General features: G+C 39.2%; 1 protein-coding gene across 1 annotated transcript in view; it reads left to right on the forward strand.

Moving 5' to 3' along the window:
- nrg2b (neuregulin 2b) overlaps positions 1 to 18,965 on the forward strand; it is a 69,687-nt gene that overhangs the window by 11,798 nt on the left and 38,924 nt on the right. The gene's annotated exons all lie outside the window — the stretch shown is intronic.

Below are 18,965 nucleotides of genomic sequence, written 5' to 3' on the forward strand. Positions count from 1 at the left end.
ACTACTTATTCTGTTTTGCAATTTGCAACATGTACACTGTGCGCAGTGTGACATAATAAATCTGTCAAAACGTGCAGTATACAGTACAACCGGTACACACTGTGTGAAATAGTGTATCCTACAATGTAATGCTCTCAGCTTGAGTTTCCACTCGAGAGTGATGACTAAAGTAAGTACTAAATGGTAATGGCCATAATTTTCAAACATCTCTGTCATGACTCAATGTTTGATCAGATGACATGTTTCACAAACTATATATATATATATATATATATATATATATATATATATATATATATATATATATAATATATATATGCATATTGATGATAATAAAATACAAATAATAATACTTTAATTAGGTGTTTGTATATATATTTGCATATTTATTTGTGTGTATGTGAATAGAGGATAGAAATTATAGTTTGTACAGTATAAAAACCATTACGCCTATGGATTGTCACCATAAAACATGGAAACCCAATGTGTGTGTGTGTGTGTGTGTGTAATAAAAATGATAGATTAATATAATATATAGAAATGTTATTTTTTTTATCTTTGTACGTATATATTTGAATATTATTTAATATTATACTATCAGTGTGTGTATATATATGAATATTGTTTAATATTATATATTATAATAAAATTATATCAATTATAGAATGAAAAAAATATATGTTTGTGCATAATATTAATAATAATGAATATAATTTATTGTAATTATGATTATTTTTAAATGTGTTTGTACATATTTACGTATAAGTTAATGTAATATTATATATTAAATTATAATTTGATATTATAATATTAGTGTGTTTATATATTAATATTGTTTAATATTATATATGTTATGATAAAATAATATCAATAACAGAATAATATATAATAATGGTATAATTGTATAATTAGGCCAACCTCTCTCTCATCTGACACATAACAGCAGTCTGTGGTTTCACATGTCTTAATGCTGTCTGTTTCTATTTCGCTGTGGGCTTCCTCTGCTGTCATATCCAATCTGTCTGAGAACGTGTATTGTATATGCATTTAACAGTACCTTTGGTTTTAAAGTGAACTCTGTGCTAGTGTTAATCAGAGTCTGTCTGAGATTCGCAGACATCTCATCATCTGTATCATAAACTCACGCCAAACTATGTCAGTGGTTTAGACACTGAATTTTTTTATTGTGCATGCTCAGATGAAGAAATCCAACATCCCCTATGCTTTAACCCTTTCCTGCAGCATTTAACTTCTTTCTAGTGCTTTTTGTGTTTGGAGGAACAGATAGCTACAGATTCGCTGTGACACAAACAGACGGAAAGAGTGAGGGAGAGAGAGACATGCCCTCTTTTGGCTGTCAGTATCATTGTGCACATTCATTCTGGTCTGTTCTCTATGTGACAGTCTGTCTCTCTCTCACACACAAGTGTCACAGAGAGCTGGCACACACTGCAACCAAGTCACGTACGCCCATATGTGTGTGTGTTTGATTGACTGGAAGTGAACCGCTAAGATCATATGCCAGTCATACATTATAGCCACCGGACAAATTTTGTCCCCAGAAATGAACTAAATCTTAAAAAATCTTCAGAAATTCTGAAAGGTTTTTTCTTTTTTTTTGTCATTAGTTAACAATAACTAAAATGAACAATAGTTCTACAGCATTTATTAATCATTGTTAATGTTATAAATGTATTGTTCTTTGTTTATCCATGTTAATTAATACATTAACTAATGTTAACGAACGTCCTTGTTGTAAAGTGTTACCTTTTCTTTTCTGTTCTTTTCTTTATGTGAGAGCTGTTTAATCATTGTTTTGGCTAAGGTTTTTCCAGGTCAATGGTATTTACATTAGCTTTTTATAAATTACAGTATCAGTATTATATAAATAATTAAGTATATATATATATATATATAAAAATTTATTTAAACAATATAAGTCTGTGGTATATCTTTATTAGCATAAATTATTATTAAAATGATTACCCTATTAAGGAATTTAAAGGCACATTTAAAGATAAATTAAAATTTGTCATTTATTCACCCTCATAATGTTCCAAAAAAATAACTTTCTTTCTTTTTGAAGAATAACAACAATGACTTGAATGCACAGACATTTTTCAAAATGTCTCCTTTTTTCATATTCCACATTTGTGTTTGATTTTTGCATGAACTGCCTCTTTAAGACTTTAAGTTTGGTGAGTTTTACTCTTTCCTAGTCAATTATTATTATTATTATTTATTATATAATCAAATATTATATATTATTATTATTATTTAATATTACATTTACATTTATTGCTTAAATTACTATTCCTACTACACATACAGTACTATTAAAACATTTGGGGTTCAGAATTTTGTTTTTAAGAAATTAATTATTTTATTCAGCAAGGTCACATTAAATTGAATTGAATAAAATATTGGTGATGTTATTCAAGATTTCTGTTTCAATTTTTAAAAATGCTGTTCCTTTTTAAAGTTATATTTGTCAAAGAATGCAAAAAAAAAAAGATTCATGGTTTCCACAAAATTTCAAATAATTATGAAAATGTAGCTTTACATCACAGGAATAAATTGAATCTTATTCAAAAAGAAAACAATATTTTTAAATTATGATAATATTTGATAACAGAAGTCATTATGAAATGGATATTGGATCTTGACCAGGAGACAATCTAACAAGCACCTGTTTTCTTTAGAAAATGTACAAATTTAATTCTGCTTTCTTGTTCTCAGGTTCTCTGTTTATTTTCTCTCTGTAGCGGCTGCCATTCTTTCATAAATGCAGTTGACAGGAAGGCTGTGTTGTAGACTCGACCCTAAACTTACACACACACACACACACACACACACACACACACACACACACACACACACACACACACACACACACACACACACACACACACACACACACACACACACACACACACACACACTTCCCTCAGATATTAGATCCTTACTGCTGTTCTTTCAGGCATGTCTCAGACAAGCTTTCATGTTCCTCTTATCAAGCTCACTGTTCACCCGCTCTTTCTGTTTCCTCTGAGAGAACGAGTGTGTACATCAATTGTGTATGTGTGTAAGCAACCGTGCGTGTGTGTGTGCGTGCGCACTTGCATGCACACTTGGGTGAGTTTCACTTCATCCAAAGTATTAGTGTCAGTATGGCCCAGGTCTTTTCTTCCTAGATTGAAGGCTGAAGAGAGAAAGAGGATCTCAGGAGACAGAAACTTTTCTGGTGATAGAAAGAGTGGAAATCTAAACAAATCACTGAATCAAATATGTAAACAGATCACACTTGGCTGCTGCATCACTGTGTGTTTCTCAAATTTCTAAGATGAAAAACAGTCTGAATAATCACAAATCCTTAATGTGATGCTCATTTTGTTCAGCGATATTCAATTACATTTTGATCTGTACCAACTTACCACGTACTGTAGCATTGTTGATGTGCAAAGCATCATCTCTTTTGCTTTGTATGGCATTATGGGGATGTGGTTTGTATTACAGTTTCAATAAACTATTATCTAACATATAATTAACACAATCATTTTCAAAATTCCTTAAAAATGATGATTTTGTTCTGTCTCACCTCAGAGATCTTGATCTTCTCGACCTTGTAGCTTGATTTATGCAACTTTTGCAAGCTTGTTAGTTACACCACTATTACCTGTCACATGTCTAGAGACAAATATTTAAAAATCATTAAAAAAAAATTCCTTCAGATTGTCTTAAAATAGCAAAACTTATTGTGTGAGGTATGATGCAATGGCCAAATACATCCTTTTTTTGTTGTTGTTGTTGTTTTTATTTACTTTGTTCTTTTCACTTCTAAATATCTGTGAAACAAGATCAATAACTTAAGCATCTTTAATCTGAATGTTTTTTGTTTTGCTGGACTGGCAGATTTATTTGTTTTTAGTATAAAAAAGCTTATGTTGTGTTAAGTGTGTGTGTGTGTGTGTGTGTGTGTGTGTGTGTGTGTGTGTGTGTGTGTGTGTGTGTGTGTGTGTGTGTGTGTGTGTGTGTGTGTGTGTGTGTGTGTGTGTGTGTGTGTGAGGATAGAACTACATGTTATTTTTATGTACATTTCTATACAGGTTTTATTAATACATTTTGAGAACAGTCCAGAAGTTGATGTTACTTTAAAGTAATGCACACTGTCAGGACAGGACACTAAACCCCGCAATGAAAAGTTGTATCTTGAAATAACATCCCATTTTAAGCACCATCGCTAAATGTAAAAGTTGAAGAAAATCTGAAAATATCTAGAAAAACTCACTAGTTGACCTTTTTGGACGGCTAGTTTACTACTCTCACCCGTAGTTTGCATCTTTTGTGGAAGAGAGCGAGAGAGATGGGCAATGAGACACTAATGGAAATTGATAGCTATTGCAGAACTTAATGAGGACTGCAGTGGAGATGAGATCACAGATGTGTCTCTGCAAGGTCGTTTAAGGGTTACCGACGATAGGCCGCTTTTGTAACAGATGTATGAGGGTGACCTCCGCACACTCTCTAGGTTAAAGCAGCACTATCCTGCCACTCTGACTTTCTCTGTCTGTGTGCCTGTTACTGTAGGATCAGATGTACTGCCAGATACACCAACACCTATACTATAAACCATGTGAGGATCTACAGAGCTCTTTTAGTGGTTTTATGTTGGTCCCTGCTTGTAAATGCAGTTGCATTTGTAGCTGGTTCTATGTGGTTTTTAAAGGGGTCATGTACTGAGAATCAAAATTCCCTTCATATTTTGATATGCAAGATGTCATCGTAGTATAAAAACATCCTGTTAGTTTCAGAACTCAAAACATTGTTGTTACTCTAAAAACAACTTATATTAAAGCCAGTCTGCTGAAACGACAGCTTGTGGAATGTGCCACTCTATAAAGTAATAGTGTGGCTAAACTCCGCCTCCTCGTCTGCTTCTACAGTTCATGACCGCTTTAACTAGTTGAATTTGGTTATTTATTGTAGCTGGTCTAAATGAAACCCAATTAAAGGAAAGTTTTGAGTCGAATACAAATTAATCTCTATTGATGACACAGAATAGTGATTCTACAGTGACGCAGTAATGGAAGTCTATGGATTAAATGCACCATAGGGTTTAAATGTAGAAACTTGCATGAATTATTCAGCAGAAAATGTTTATTATTTAGTCTTTAAAGTTGTGTGGATTGTCCGTTTGAAGTGAGACTAATGTTTTACAGTATGTGGATTAACGTATGCGTAACTAAGAAGTTTCAACCATTACAAATTGCTTTAGAGAGTTGTTATTATTCAAAGGTTTGGGGTCAGTATGACTTTACAGTTAATTTTGATCATTTAAATGTGTCCTTGCTGAATAAAAGTAGATATTTCTTTAGAAAAAATCTTAGCAAAAATGTATGAACAGTAGTGCATAGTTTGTCTCTTTTTGGTTTTGTGTCATTTAGAAGTTTTTAAGAAATAACTTTAAAAATGTTTCATTTTAAATGTTTCTTCATGGTGCTGTACATATATTTCTTTTAGCAAGGTTGAACCAATATAACTAAGCACTGACAGTTCTTAGCTAGTTAAGCTTATCATCCTACATGGTCAATGCTTAAGCAGTTCAAACCCGCAACCTGCTTACCATCTTCGATTATTGAACCTTTGAGCTTTACCAGCCCAAATTTGTGTGTTATTTTGTTTGGACTCTGATCCAGATCCATCTACAGGGCGTTTTGGCTGTTCCTTTCCCTTGAGGCACAAATACATCGAATGGACCCTCTAATTATCTCTTATCATCCATGTACTCTTGTCTACTTATCATACTCTCATTCTCTGTTTGTCTCTCAGTACTCTGTACTCTCCTGTGAGCTTGTTTCTCTTCTTTCCAACAATCTCCTAACACTCTCCACCCATCAGTAGGTGTATCCCTGCTGAGTGTGATGAGGGGTGGGACTGTCCAACACAGTTATAATGTGGAAACACACACACACACACACACGCTCGCGTCCCGTCTTCATAGCTTACTTTTCATAATCCAGTCTCAGCATGAGAGAGATCAGCTACAGCAACTGCAGGAGGATGAGAGAGAGAGAGCAGCAAAGGAGAAAGAGTGACAGGAGAAGGAAAGACAGACCACGGGAAGGAAAAAAGAGGGGTGAGATGTCATGTGCACTGCAAAAAAAAATAAAAAAATTTATCAATCAGTAGTTCTGTTTTGATTTACAGTTAACATATCTAAACTTGAGAAGCAATGTAATACTTTTTTTTCTTCATATTTTTTGCATACATTTTGATAGATTTATGCTTGGAATAAGACAAAGATGGCGTTCAAGATTTATTCTTTGAAAGCCTTACTGTGCAGTTTTGCTTCTCCAGTCAATTTATCTTGTTTTAAGAGTTTAGATATTTTTACTGGAAAACGCAACAGAGATACCGATTTTTTTTTGTTTGTTTTTTTGCTCTGTGCAAGTACTGTCATCAAGCTGTTGAGAATGAGTGGAGTGTGTTTGTGTGTGTGTGAGAAGGAAAGAGTAAAGATGTGTGATATCTGAGCTCTGGCGTGAAGCTGAAGTGAGAACTGCAAGCCGTCTAAAGCATGCTAAATTTGACCTTGTTTCCAGAGAATTGTGGAAACTTTCGATCACAAGCTCTGCATTCGCTGTCACGTTCTGCCGTTTCACACTATAAGATTTGTTCTTAGGGAAAAGTTATCCTTAGAATTTTTTCATGCAACTTGGATTAATTACATTCTGTAATGATAAAAATAATATTTGCAAATGTTTTGTGTTTTTTTAAAGGTTTTGAAAGACTCTTTCAAGGCTGCATTTATTTGATTGAAAATACAGTAAAAACAGAAATATTGTGAATTATTATTACAATTTAAAATAACTGTGACGAGTGGGGCGGGGCCGAGGGACATGGGAGCGAGGCCGGGGGAGTGATTGGAGATGAACTACACCTGTTCGTCCCACCGGTCTCGAGGCCCATGGAGGAGATGGAAGGATATAAAACTGGAGCGACGACAGTGAAGGACGAGAGAGGACCAGGCCTGGGCTTTTAGTTGTGTTTTGGTTTTTATTTTATGCGCACCAGTCGTCCGTGAGGGGCTGGTGCGCTGTTTTGTGTTTATTTTGTTATTAAAATGTTTTTGATTGTCCGCCGGTTCCCGCCTCCTTCTTCCGGATGAATATGAAGGTTGATATCGTTACAATAACCATTTCCTATTCTATTCAATGTTAAAATGTAATTTATTCCTGTGATGCAAAGCTGAATTTTCAGCATCATTACTCCAGTCTTCAATGTCCTTAAAAAACAATCTTGTTGTTGTTTAACTTTTTTTTTTTAATTTTATAACGAAGAAAAAGTTCAAAAGAACAGCATTTATTATTTATTTTGTAACATTATTGCAGTATTAGTCATTTTTTGTCAATTTAATTCCTGAATAAAAATATTAATTTCTCTAACTTAAAAAACAAAAGTGCAAATTAAGTAATTGTTGATATACTTAAGGGATAATATACAGTCAGACGATTATTATGGCAAAATAAGGATGAATGACGAATTTTTCTGACAGAAAAACATGAACAAAAATTCTTGTATTTGCTTGGTTGTAGAGGCCATAAAGAGACAAAACACACTCTCAGAAATAAAGGTTCAAATGCTGTCACTGGGGCAGTACCTTTTCAAAAGGTACACTTTTGTACGTATTAGGTTCTAATATGTACACTTTAAGTACTAATATGTACCTTTAAGGTACCAAAATGAACCCTTTAGGTACAAATATGTACCTTTTGAAAAGATACCGCCCCAGTGACAGCTTTTGTACCTTTATTTCTAAGAGTGCGGGATGAGCCGTTGATTATACTGTTTTTGACAGCAGTCAATATTCAGAATATTTGACCTCCGACTGCGTTTGACTAATCTGAATAAAGTTTCTAGAGAGGGTTGTCACAAAGAGTCATTGTCATCTCAAAAAAAAAAAAACTTTTTTTGAGCTATAAGAGAACTTATATATTCTTTTTCATGGATTTGTATTGTTGGACAGGTCAAAGGTGATGTAGACATCGATATTCTTCTTCCTCCAGATTATGGACAGAACTGTTTGTCTTATCTCATTACGTTTCACATTGCAACATCAGATTTGGCTAATCCAATCAAATTTCAGAGTGGCAATTATGGGAATTTCATCCATAAATATTTCTCAAACTAGAAACTGTATTTTGCTTTATTTCCTTAAAAGTTGATTTATTTTTGTCCCTGTGAAAAAGGATTTATTTATCTGTAACTGTTGGCTTTCTATCGAGTGTCCCAGTGGATAGTGCTGTGTTTTATATCACATTTTGTTCATATTGCAACATCAAGTTTGTTTTCAGATTCAGATTTCCTCTCCACTGCTGGAAAAGTTTAACAGTCACTGCTTCGCCTCCATGGGTTTGTTTTTAATAAAAATCTGAAGTGTCTTTTCTGGTTTCATTCCAGCTGAGGACCGTCTGGAAGAGAGATGCGGTTATGTGATGGTTACCAGCGATAGCTTAGAAAAAGTCGGTTAGTTGTCCGTTCATGTGTATGTGAAGCTCGTGATAAATGCTCTTGCATGCAGGTGTTAATGAGTGTTTATGTTTTTCTGTGCCGTGTCATATGAGCGTCTGGGCTTAATTCAGCTTATTTTCACAGTTTCTTCTTCATTATGTGTGTGCGTGATGGTGTGTGTGTGTGTGTGCGCGCGCTCCACTGGACAGATGTACGTTTGAACCTTGAAGGAGAAAGAGAGAGGGTGGTCGGTGATAAAACTCCATCAGAAAATGCTGATTTGAGTAAAAGCATTCATGCACAACTGCAACCTTGTGCAGCTTTATACACACACACACTTCTGTCTTGGGTGATGTCAGAGACTCTTACATTAACTTTGTACCAGACATTTTTCTACCACCATTACCAATGTTTGATTTTCAACTAAGTAAAAGATGAGATGTATTACAACAAGGATGTTAAATATTCCAGAGTGGTTATTCAAAATATTGATATATTGATTGATTGACAATCTTTTCTGTAGTAGGGTATTGGAATCTCTCATTCGCTGAAACTTGATAGATATCTAAAAAAAAAAATCCACTGCAATTTTAATAGACTACTGTTCAAAAGTTTTTGTTTAATTTTTTTTAAAGACATTAATACTTTTATTCAGCTAGGTTTCGTTAAATTGATCAAAAGTCCCGGTAAAAACTTTTATATTGTCATACAATCTATTTGAAATAAATGTTGTTATTTTTAGCTTTATATAACTGTAATAAAATAATCATATATATATATATTAACATTGACTATAATCAGAAATGTTTCTTGAGCAGCAAATCAGCATATTTTAATGATTTTTGAAGGATCTTGTGACACTGAAGACTGGAGTAATGATGAAAATTCAGCTTCGCATCACTGGAATAAATCTAATTTTAAAATATATTAATGTTGAAAACTCTCTAAATTGTTATATTATTTCAGAATATTACTGTTTTTACTGTATTTATGATAAACTAAAAGCAGCCCTGGTGAGCATAAGAGACCTCTTTCAGTGGAAAATAAGGTTGCAGTTTTACAAATGTTAACTGTGCTTGAAATGCATTTTTAGATCTTGATTATTTGTTCACACGCTTGATAAGAAGTTAAACTATTTTTAAAAGGGAGAGACAGCTATTTTCCCTTAATATTTGCAGAAACCGGTCTGCAACAGTCAGTGTCATCTCATAGGCCTTGTTTCTGTAGAAGAAGGAAGACTAAAGGATACAGGGACGCAAATACTATTTCTAATAAAAGACTTCCAGGACTATCAAAGTGAGTGGAAGAAGCGTTGAGCAGAAAGAAGAAAAGACATCTTTCATGTGCGCTGTCAATATAATCAGTGTGTGTATTTGTGCCTGTGTGTTTATACTTGGATTTACTGATCAAGCAGAAATCAGCTCGATGATGAACATGAAACGCCTGCTATTCTTTCGTCCTCTGGACTCCTGTCCCCAATAATTCCACTTATTGTGTTGCTGGTAGTTTAGTGATTTGGGTTTAAAGGGTAGTGCACATGCTCTGACAAGTTTGAGTATGGTTGTGGTCCTTTCAATAAAAAGTGACAATGGCACAAATAAAAATAAGAGAATAACCAGATCTTTTCTGGAGATGTTTGTTAGAGTAAACATAAAATCAAGCCTTGTTTTTCTATGTAATGTGATGGAAACAGGGTATTCAGTGAGGAAAAAATGTAGGGACATGATATTGTTCCATCTGGAACTGATGAAAAGTGTCCTTTGTATGGTATGAGGTTGAAAATAAGTGTATAAGTGTATAAAACTTGTTGATGTCATTCAAAAAAAAAAACATTGTTTCAGAGGCAGAGCAAGTTTTACAAGTACATCATTTATTTTAAATAATGTGCATCGAATTAAAGCAACAAATATTATATATTATTTACATTTAAAGCATTTCATGCAATGTAAACAAAGTACTTATTGTGACATATTGTTACGGATCACTCGGGAGGCTGAGGAGTAACAGACAGAATGGTTTATTGAACAGACACAAGCAGAGGAGCAGGTAGTGTAGGGTGGAGTGAGGGATGGATCCGTGCAGGCTGGGTGAAGACGTCAGAGGAGGAAGGTGAACCACACACACGCACACTGGGGATCTGGATCTTCTGAGAATTGCTGGAGAGAGGTAAGTAGAAGAAGAGTTAATCCTTAGAGTTAGCATACAGGTAAGACCTTGTCGCGAACGAGACCGGACATCGATTGAGTGCGTGTGTGTGGTTTTTATGGTGCTGAGGTGATTGGGTGGTGATGAGGATCAGGTGCATGTGCTTAGTATTCCGGTGAGGGCGTGCTTAGTGATTGCGTGGAGGTGGAACCTGGCGTGTTTGTAACAGTACCCCCCTCCCCACGGCCCGCTCCTGAGGGCCGAGGACCCCGACGACATGGTGGACGTCCTCTTCCCCTGGGAGCTGGTTGGTCAGGATGATTGGAGTGGAAGGTGTCGAGTAAGTTAGGATCCAGGATGTCGTTGCGTGGGACCCAGGAACGTTCCTCTGGACCGTATCCTTCCCAGTCCACTAGATATTCCAGTTGTCCACCACGCCACCAGGAGTCCAGGACGTCACTCACTGCATAGGCTGCTCCGTCGTCTAGGAGGAGTGGAGGGGGGACTTCCGTTTCACCAGGTTCTGTGGAGGGAGAGACAGAAGGATGGTGAGGTTTAAGGACACATGGAATGTGGGGTGAATCCGGTATTCAGGGGGTAACTGGAGTTTGTACGTGACCGGATTGATCTGCTGGATGATGGTGACTGGGCCAATGAATCTGGGACTTAGCTTGCGACAGGGCAGACGCAGGTGGATGTCCCGGGTGGACAGCCAGACCTTCTGACCGGGTTGGTATGTTGGGGCCTCTGATCGGCGAAGGTCGGCTGTCGTTCTACGTCTGCATAAAGCCCACTGGAGTTGGTGGTGTGCCGCGTCCCAGACCCTCTCGCTCTCCCGGAACCAGTAGTCGATGGCGGGGACATCCGAGGGTTCACCTGACCAGGAAAATAGAGGTGGTTGGTAGCCGAGTACGCACTGGAATGGAGTGAGTTCGGTGGTAGGTTGACGAAGGGAGTTTTGTGCGTGCTCGGCCCACCCAAGGAACTGGTTCCAAGAGTTCTGCTGGCCGTGACAGAAGGTACGGAGGAAGCGTCCAATCTCTTGAACCTTCCTCTCCGTCTGCCCGTTTGACTGGGGATGGTACCCGGAAGACAGGCTGATGGCCACACCTAGGAGTGAGTGGAAAGCCTTCCATACCCGGGAGATGAACTGGGGGCCTCGGTCCGAGATGATATCCTCTGGGATGCCGAAGTACCTGAATACATGATTAAATAACAGTTCAGCCGTTTCCATGGCTGTGGGCAGACCCTTCAAAGGAAGAAGACGACAGGATTTAGAAAATCTATTCACTATGACAAGAATGCAGGTATTGTTATCTGAAGGAGGAAGATTGGTTATGAAGTCCACCCCTAGGTGTGACCACGGGCGATTGGGAACGGGCAGAGGATGGAGCTTGCCTGATGGAAGATGACGAGGGCTTTTGGATATGGTGCAGCTTGTACATCCATTCACGTACCTCCTGACATCCGAGGCCATGTTAGGCCACCAGAAGCGTTCCTTCAGCAACAAGAGGGTTTCATTGACCCCCGTGTGACCAGTGCCAAGCGATGTGTGAGCGGAGTGTATGAGTGGAGTGCGCCGTGTCCTGGGAATATACTGAAGTTCCGGTGGGCAACCCGGCGGGGTGTTGGTGGTAGGCTCGGTAGGAGGAAGGGTCTCAGCAGACCAGGTAATAGGAGAGACGATGACTCTTTCTGGAAGAATGGTTTCCGGAGTTTCGGGATTCTCTTCGGGGGCGTAACACCTGGAGAGGGCGTCAGCTTTCACATTTTTCACCCCTGGGCAGTATGAGATGGTGAAATGGAAGTGGGTGAAGAATAACGCCCAGCGGGCTTGTCTCGGATTTAATCTTTTGGCCACTCGAAGATACTCTAAGTTTTTATGATCTGTTAGGACCAGAAAGGGGTGTTTGGCTCCCTCCAACCAATGCCTCCATTCTTTCAAGGCCAGTTTGATGGCCAACAGTTCCCGGTTGCCGATATCATAGTTGACCTCCGCCAGGTTGAGTTTCTGGGAGAAGGCGGCGCATGGGTGGAGGCGACTGGGATTCCCCTGCTGCTGAGAAAGGACCGCTCCCACTCCGGTGGTCGAGGCATCGACTTCCACGACGAAGGGTCGGTCGGGATCGGGATGGACCAGGAGTGGGGCGGTCGTAAAGGCCTCCTTAAGGATGTGGAAGGCCTCTGTGGCAGCAGGAGTCCAGGGGAGAGATTTGGGTTTGTTACGGAGGAGACTGGTGATGGTACTGAAGTTTTGTATAAACCATTTATAGAAGTTGGCAAAGCCAAGGAACCGCTGTCCTTGATGGTGGTTGGAGTGGGCCAATCTCTGACGGCGTTTACCTTCCCCTCCCCCTCGTCCATCCGGCTGCCACTGCTGCTGATGTTGTATCCAAGGAACTGCACTGAGGTGCTGATGGAAAGAGCACTTTTCGGCCTTGAGATACAGTTGGTAGGCCCTCAGGCGTTGCAGGACCTCTGCAACATGGCGTTGATGTTCTGCCAGGCTCCGGGAGTAGATGAGGATATCATCAATGTAGACTAGGACGAACTTGTGGAGGAACTCCCGGAGCACCTCGTGGATGAAGTCCTGGAATACGGAGGGGGCGTTAACAAGTCCATACGGCATCACGCAGTATTCATAGTGGCCTGTAGTGGTTATGAAGGCGGTCTTCCACTCGTCCCCCTCTCGTATCCGGATGAGGTTGTAAGCACTGCGGAGGTCCAACTTGGTGAACACAGTGGCACCACGGAGATGTTCCAAGGCAGCTGGGACGAGGGGAAGTGGGTACCTGAACTTCACTGTTATATTGTTGAGAGCCCGATAATCAATGCATGGTCTTAAACCTCCGTCCTTTTTCTCCAAAAAAGAAGAAACTCGAAGCAGCAGGGGAGGTCGATGGACAAATATAACCCTGAGCCAGCGCCTCCTTGATGTACTCCTCCATGGCCTTCTGCTCAGGAATGGATAGGGGGTATATCCTTCCTTTAGGCACTGGTTCACCCGGCAGCAGATCGATTGCACAGTCCCACGGCCGGTGTGGAGGTAGCTTGGAGGCCCGTTTGGGGCAGAAGATGTCACTGAAGGGGGCGTAGCAGTGAGGGATGGTGATGTATTGGTTTTCCACTGTGCTCTCTATTGATGTGGAACAGACTGGAAGAGGTTCAGGGGAAGGTGTGGCTGGAACTGGACAACCTGAGATGCAGCTCTTGAAACAGGCGTCGCCCCACTTCAGGACTTCGCCCGTCTTCCAGGAGATTACGGGGTTGTGCTGCTCTAACCACGGGCGCCCTAGAATCACGTCAGCGGTGGATTCCTCCAGAACCAGCAGATGGATTTCCTCGTGATGGAGTAGTCCGGTTTGGAGGGATATGGGACCCACACTATGACGCACACATCTCCTGCTTAACGGCTTGCCGGTGATAGTGTGGACTTGGTAGGCTGACGGAGTAGCCGTGGTAGCGAGCTTGAGCTGACGGCAGAGGGCGCCAGATATGAAGTTGCCGGCTGACCCAGAATCGAGGAGGGCAGAAACTGGAAGAGATATGTCAGTGGCAGTAAGTGTCACAACAGTGGTGAGTGGTTTCATTTGGTATCTTGAAGGGAGAATGGCACTCACCATGGGATGAGGAGGATGGACGGGGCATACTGCGATGGCATGCCCCGGGGCTGCACAGTAGAGGCACAGATTCTGGGCCAGCCGTCTTTGTCGTTCAGCCATAGAGAGACGATAGGAGTCTAGTAGCATGGGTTCACTGGCTGGTTCTGGGGAGCTGACGGCCTCTGGTCGGCAGAGTGGCATAGAGGAATATGCCTGGCCCTGGTGCTCTTTGAGGCACGGCTGCATACGAGTGCAAAGCGGATGGACAGCTGGATGAATCGTTCTAGCCCAATGGTGACCTCGTATGCAGCAACATGCAACCGCAGTCGAGGTTCCAATCCCTGATGGTAGGTAGTCAGTAAAGCCTGTTCGTTCCATCCACTGGAGGCCGCTAGAGTCCTAAACTGAAGGGCATATTCACTGACAGACATTTTCCCCTGTTTGAGATTATACAGCTTCTCACCAATGGAAGAGTCCCAAGCTGGTCTGCCGAAAACTTCACGGAAATGGTCGATGAAGCTGGAATAAGACTGGATAACTGGGTTATTTTGATTCCATATTGAATCTGCCCACAATAGTGCTTTACCTTGCAGTTGAGAAATTACAAAGGCTACCTTAGATCTCTCAGTGGGGTACAAGTGCGGTTGCATCTCCAGGACCAGCGAGCATTGTAGGAGGAAACTGGTGCAGCGGAGGAATGCAGCGGAGTAGGGCGCTGGCCGGGCCATGGGACTGGCGTGAATGGAAGGTGAGGAAGTGCTGGCATTGTTGACAGAAGTGCTCGCTGGTGTTGGGGATGCAGTTGTAGCCATGAGTGTCCTTCGGAGTGCATTAACCAGATCTTGAAAGGGGTCCGTGAGGCACATGCTTGTGCCTGCCGGTTTTGGTCCGGTCTTCTGTTATGGATCACTCGGGGGGCTGAGGAATAACAGACAGAATGGTTTATTGAACAGACACAAGCAGAGGAGCAGATAGTGTAGGGTGGAGTGAGGGATAGATCCATGCAGGCTGGGTGAAGACGTCAGAGGAGGAAGGTAAACCACACACACGCACACTGGGGATCTGGATCTTCGGAGAATTGCTGGAGAGAGGTAAGTAGAAGAAGAGTTAGTCCTTAGAGTTAGCATACAGGTAAGACCTTGTCGCGAACGAGACCGGACATCGATTGAGTGCGTGTGTGTGTGTGGTTTTTATGGTGCTGAGGTGATTGGGTGGTGATGAGGATCAGGTGCATGTGCTTAGTATTCCGGTGAGGGCGTGCGTAGTGATTGCGTGGAGGTGGAACCTGGCGTGTTTGTAACACATATTGGGATACTTCTAGAAAAAATGTTGGCATCACGTCAATGTTATTTTAGCACTATTTATATACTGTTGTATTTATTATTTGTTTGAATTGAAAGCTTGTATTTTTGATATTTTCAGTTAATTTAAAGTCTTTGTTTTATTCATTTTGTTATATATGTTTTTTTGTTGTTGTTGTTTTTTGTAATATTTATATTTTATGTTTTGAACTTCACTTCAATTACATCCCATAATCCCAGGGTTTTTTTTTTTTTTTTTTAAGTTGTCTCTCTATATTAATGTGTTTTAATATTGAAAAAACTACCCACATCCTTTAGAATGTGTGTATGTCTTCATCTGTTATCAAATTTCCGACAGTGGTTTCCCTCTCTGGTCAAATGAAGTGATCTGAAGTGGTGGTAGATTCATGATAAAGTTGCCGAGGCAGCAGATTGGCTGTTATTGATGAGTGAAGCTGATGGGATGCACTCAGAATTAGGTTTTTCACTGTGCTGTTTGTGAGCGGGTGTTCTGGGGTTTCTGTTAACAGAGCAATCAGCTGCAAGTCTCTCTTGGACACGTAAAGGTTTCCTCTTGTGCTCCTCAGTCCACGTGAGCAGAATTACAACATGCAAGCATGTGATAAGAAGTGAATTGTGTGTGTGAATGCTTCTGTACATGTGCATTAATTGCATGAGGACTATTTTTGTGTTTTAGTCAAGAGGTGTAAGTGTGTATTAAACATTTGGAGTGTATGTGAAATGAAAGTGAGTGGGGGGGTCGAGAGAGAGAGAGAGAGAGAGAGAGAGAGAGAGAGAGAGTTTCTCACAAGCATCTGGAGATGAGAAGGTGTGATTTTCACTGGATGTGACAGAATGAAGTATTGCTCTGAAGAGAGAGAGAGAGAGAGAGAGAGAGAAGGAGAAAAGCACAGATGGAGCCACCTCAGTTAAACAGTGTTCAGTCCAAATCTCTACCTGAAGTCTTTTGTTTCATGAGGATTCCACTTACAGGATTATTATTATTAGATTTATGGAATTTCACCTCAAAATCAAAGGAAAGAAATGTTAAAACAAATTTTGCATAAAGTAAAAAAAAGCACATTTTAGTTAATATTAAAAGTTAATATTAAAATAAAAATTACATATATTTTTATGAAAATTTGCATTTATATTTTATAATTTTTTTTTTAATTATACAACTTTGAATAATATATAAGTTATTTATTGTATATTATAATGTACAGTCATGTGGAAAAAGTTTGGACACCCTATTGAATTCCATGGTCTTCTGTACCAGGAAATAATAAAAAATTATCTGGTCCTTGGAAAGTCTTAAAATTTGGAAATAAAGCCTCAGATGAACAATTTAACCTAACATGTCACACCGTGTCATTATTTGATTAACAAAAACAAAGCCAAGATGGAAAAGCCATGTGTGACAAAGTTAGGACACCCTATGATTCAGTTGCCTGCAGATCCACTTTTAGCAGCAATAACTTGAAGTAATCATTTTCTGTATGACTTTATCAGACTCGCATCGTTCTGGAAGAATTTTGGCCCACTCTTCTTTACAACGTTGCTCCAGTTTATTGAGGTTTGTGTGTATTTGGTTTATAAACAGTTCTCACCACATGATTTCAGTCGGGATGAGGTCTGGACTTTGACTGGGATTTTGCAACACTTTGATTCTTTTCTTTTCAGACGTTCTGTTGTAGATGTTCTGGTGTGCTTAGAATCATTGTTCTATTGCATCATCCAATCTTGTCCAAGGTTTAGCTGTTGGATGGATGACCTCACATTTGACAGAATACTTTGGTAAACAGGAGTTCACAGTCGACTCGATGACTGTGAGGTGCCCAGGTCCTGTGGCTACAAAACAAGCCCAAAATCATTGGCCCTCCACCAGCATGTGTGACTTCTGGTAGGAGGTGTTTGTGCTGATATGCTTGTTGAGCATTACATAGTCTGATCTTGGGGTAGGTTTGCTGAGACGTCCACTCCTGGGAGGATTTGTGTCTTCCACTTGTGAATGAATAATCGACCTCACTGTAGAATGATGAACTTCAGATTGGTTGGAAATGGCTGTATTATTCTTCCCAGATTGATGGCAGCAACAATTGCTTCTCCAAGATCATTGCTGATGTCTTACCTCCTTGGCATTCTGTTAACACACACCTTTTATAGAGGTGCTCACACTGGTTGATGATCAGTTAATCAAAGGCATTCTATTAGCAGTGTCTGACTGCTGCTAACCCTCTTAATTCTTATGTTAACGGTAAGAGTGTTCTAATTTTGTCACCCATGGCTTTTCCATTTTGGCTTTATTTTTTTAATAAACAATGACACTGCGCAGTTTGCCATGTGTTGTTGTTCATCTGAGGTTTTATTTTCCAAATTATAATGTTCTGATAAGGAAAATATTCTCTCTCTCTCTCTCTCTCTCTCTCTCTCTATATATATATATATATATATATATATATATATATATATATATATATATATAGATATAGATATATAGATAATAATATTTTTATAGTCTATATATTTTATCTTTAATTTAAGCTAAAAAGCATTAAAACTGATTTAAATAAAATGCATAAAAAGTTTTTTTAGTATTGAGTGTTATGAGAATTAGTTTTGAGGAAAAATAAAAATTTCAAAAAAGTAAATCATTCAAATGCATTACAGTAATGAAAACTTGACAGGAAATTGTGGAATTTTTATATATATACATATATATATATATATATATATATATATATATATATATATATATATATATATATATATACATATATCTTAAAGGTAAAAAAGAAATATGCTTCATGTTTGTGATTTCAAATATAATTATAATTGGTGTCTTTTTTGGTTTGTCATGGTTTTCACTTGAACCTTGAGGTGTAAAATAAAACAAACCCTCTGTAGTAGCAGCATTATTATTGTGTGTGTGTGTGTGTGTGTGTGTGAGTGTGTAAACTGTGATCACTATTTGCTGCACTAACTGTATTTTTATTACTGCTCATAGTTCACAATATTGGGCTTGTTTCTCATTGCTAGATAGATTACTTTAGCGAGGTAAACTGCAGAAAGATGAGCCCCATTAATCTCTCACACACTCTTTCGTTTCTCACTTCTATCTGCTTTCCCTCTCTTCTGTTTGCTTCTCTTCATTCTCCCATCTGCGTCTGTCTCTCAACATGCTTCCTTGCATTTTCAGCTGTCATGCCTTCTTCTTTCTCTCCTTTCCTCCTTTGACAGAATCCATCCCGCCCTCCATCTGTCCCTCTTTTTTTCTCCAGTAACCTCTCTTTCTTCTCCACTTGTCACCTCAGTCAATCTCACAGTTTGCTCCACTTAATTTTTCATTTTTTTGTCTCAAATGTTTCTCCTTAGGATGAGTAAAAAGAGCAGCAAATGGGACAAG

Source organism: Carassius carassius, chromosome 29 (assembly GCF_963082965.1).
Source record: "Carassius carassius chromosome 29, fCarCar2.1, whole genome shotgun sequence".
Lineage (NCBI taxonomy): Eukaryota > Metazoa > Chordata > Actinopteri > Cypriniformes > Cyprinidae > Carassius > Carassius carassius.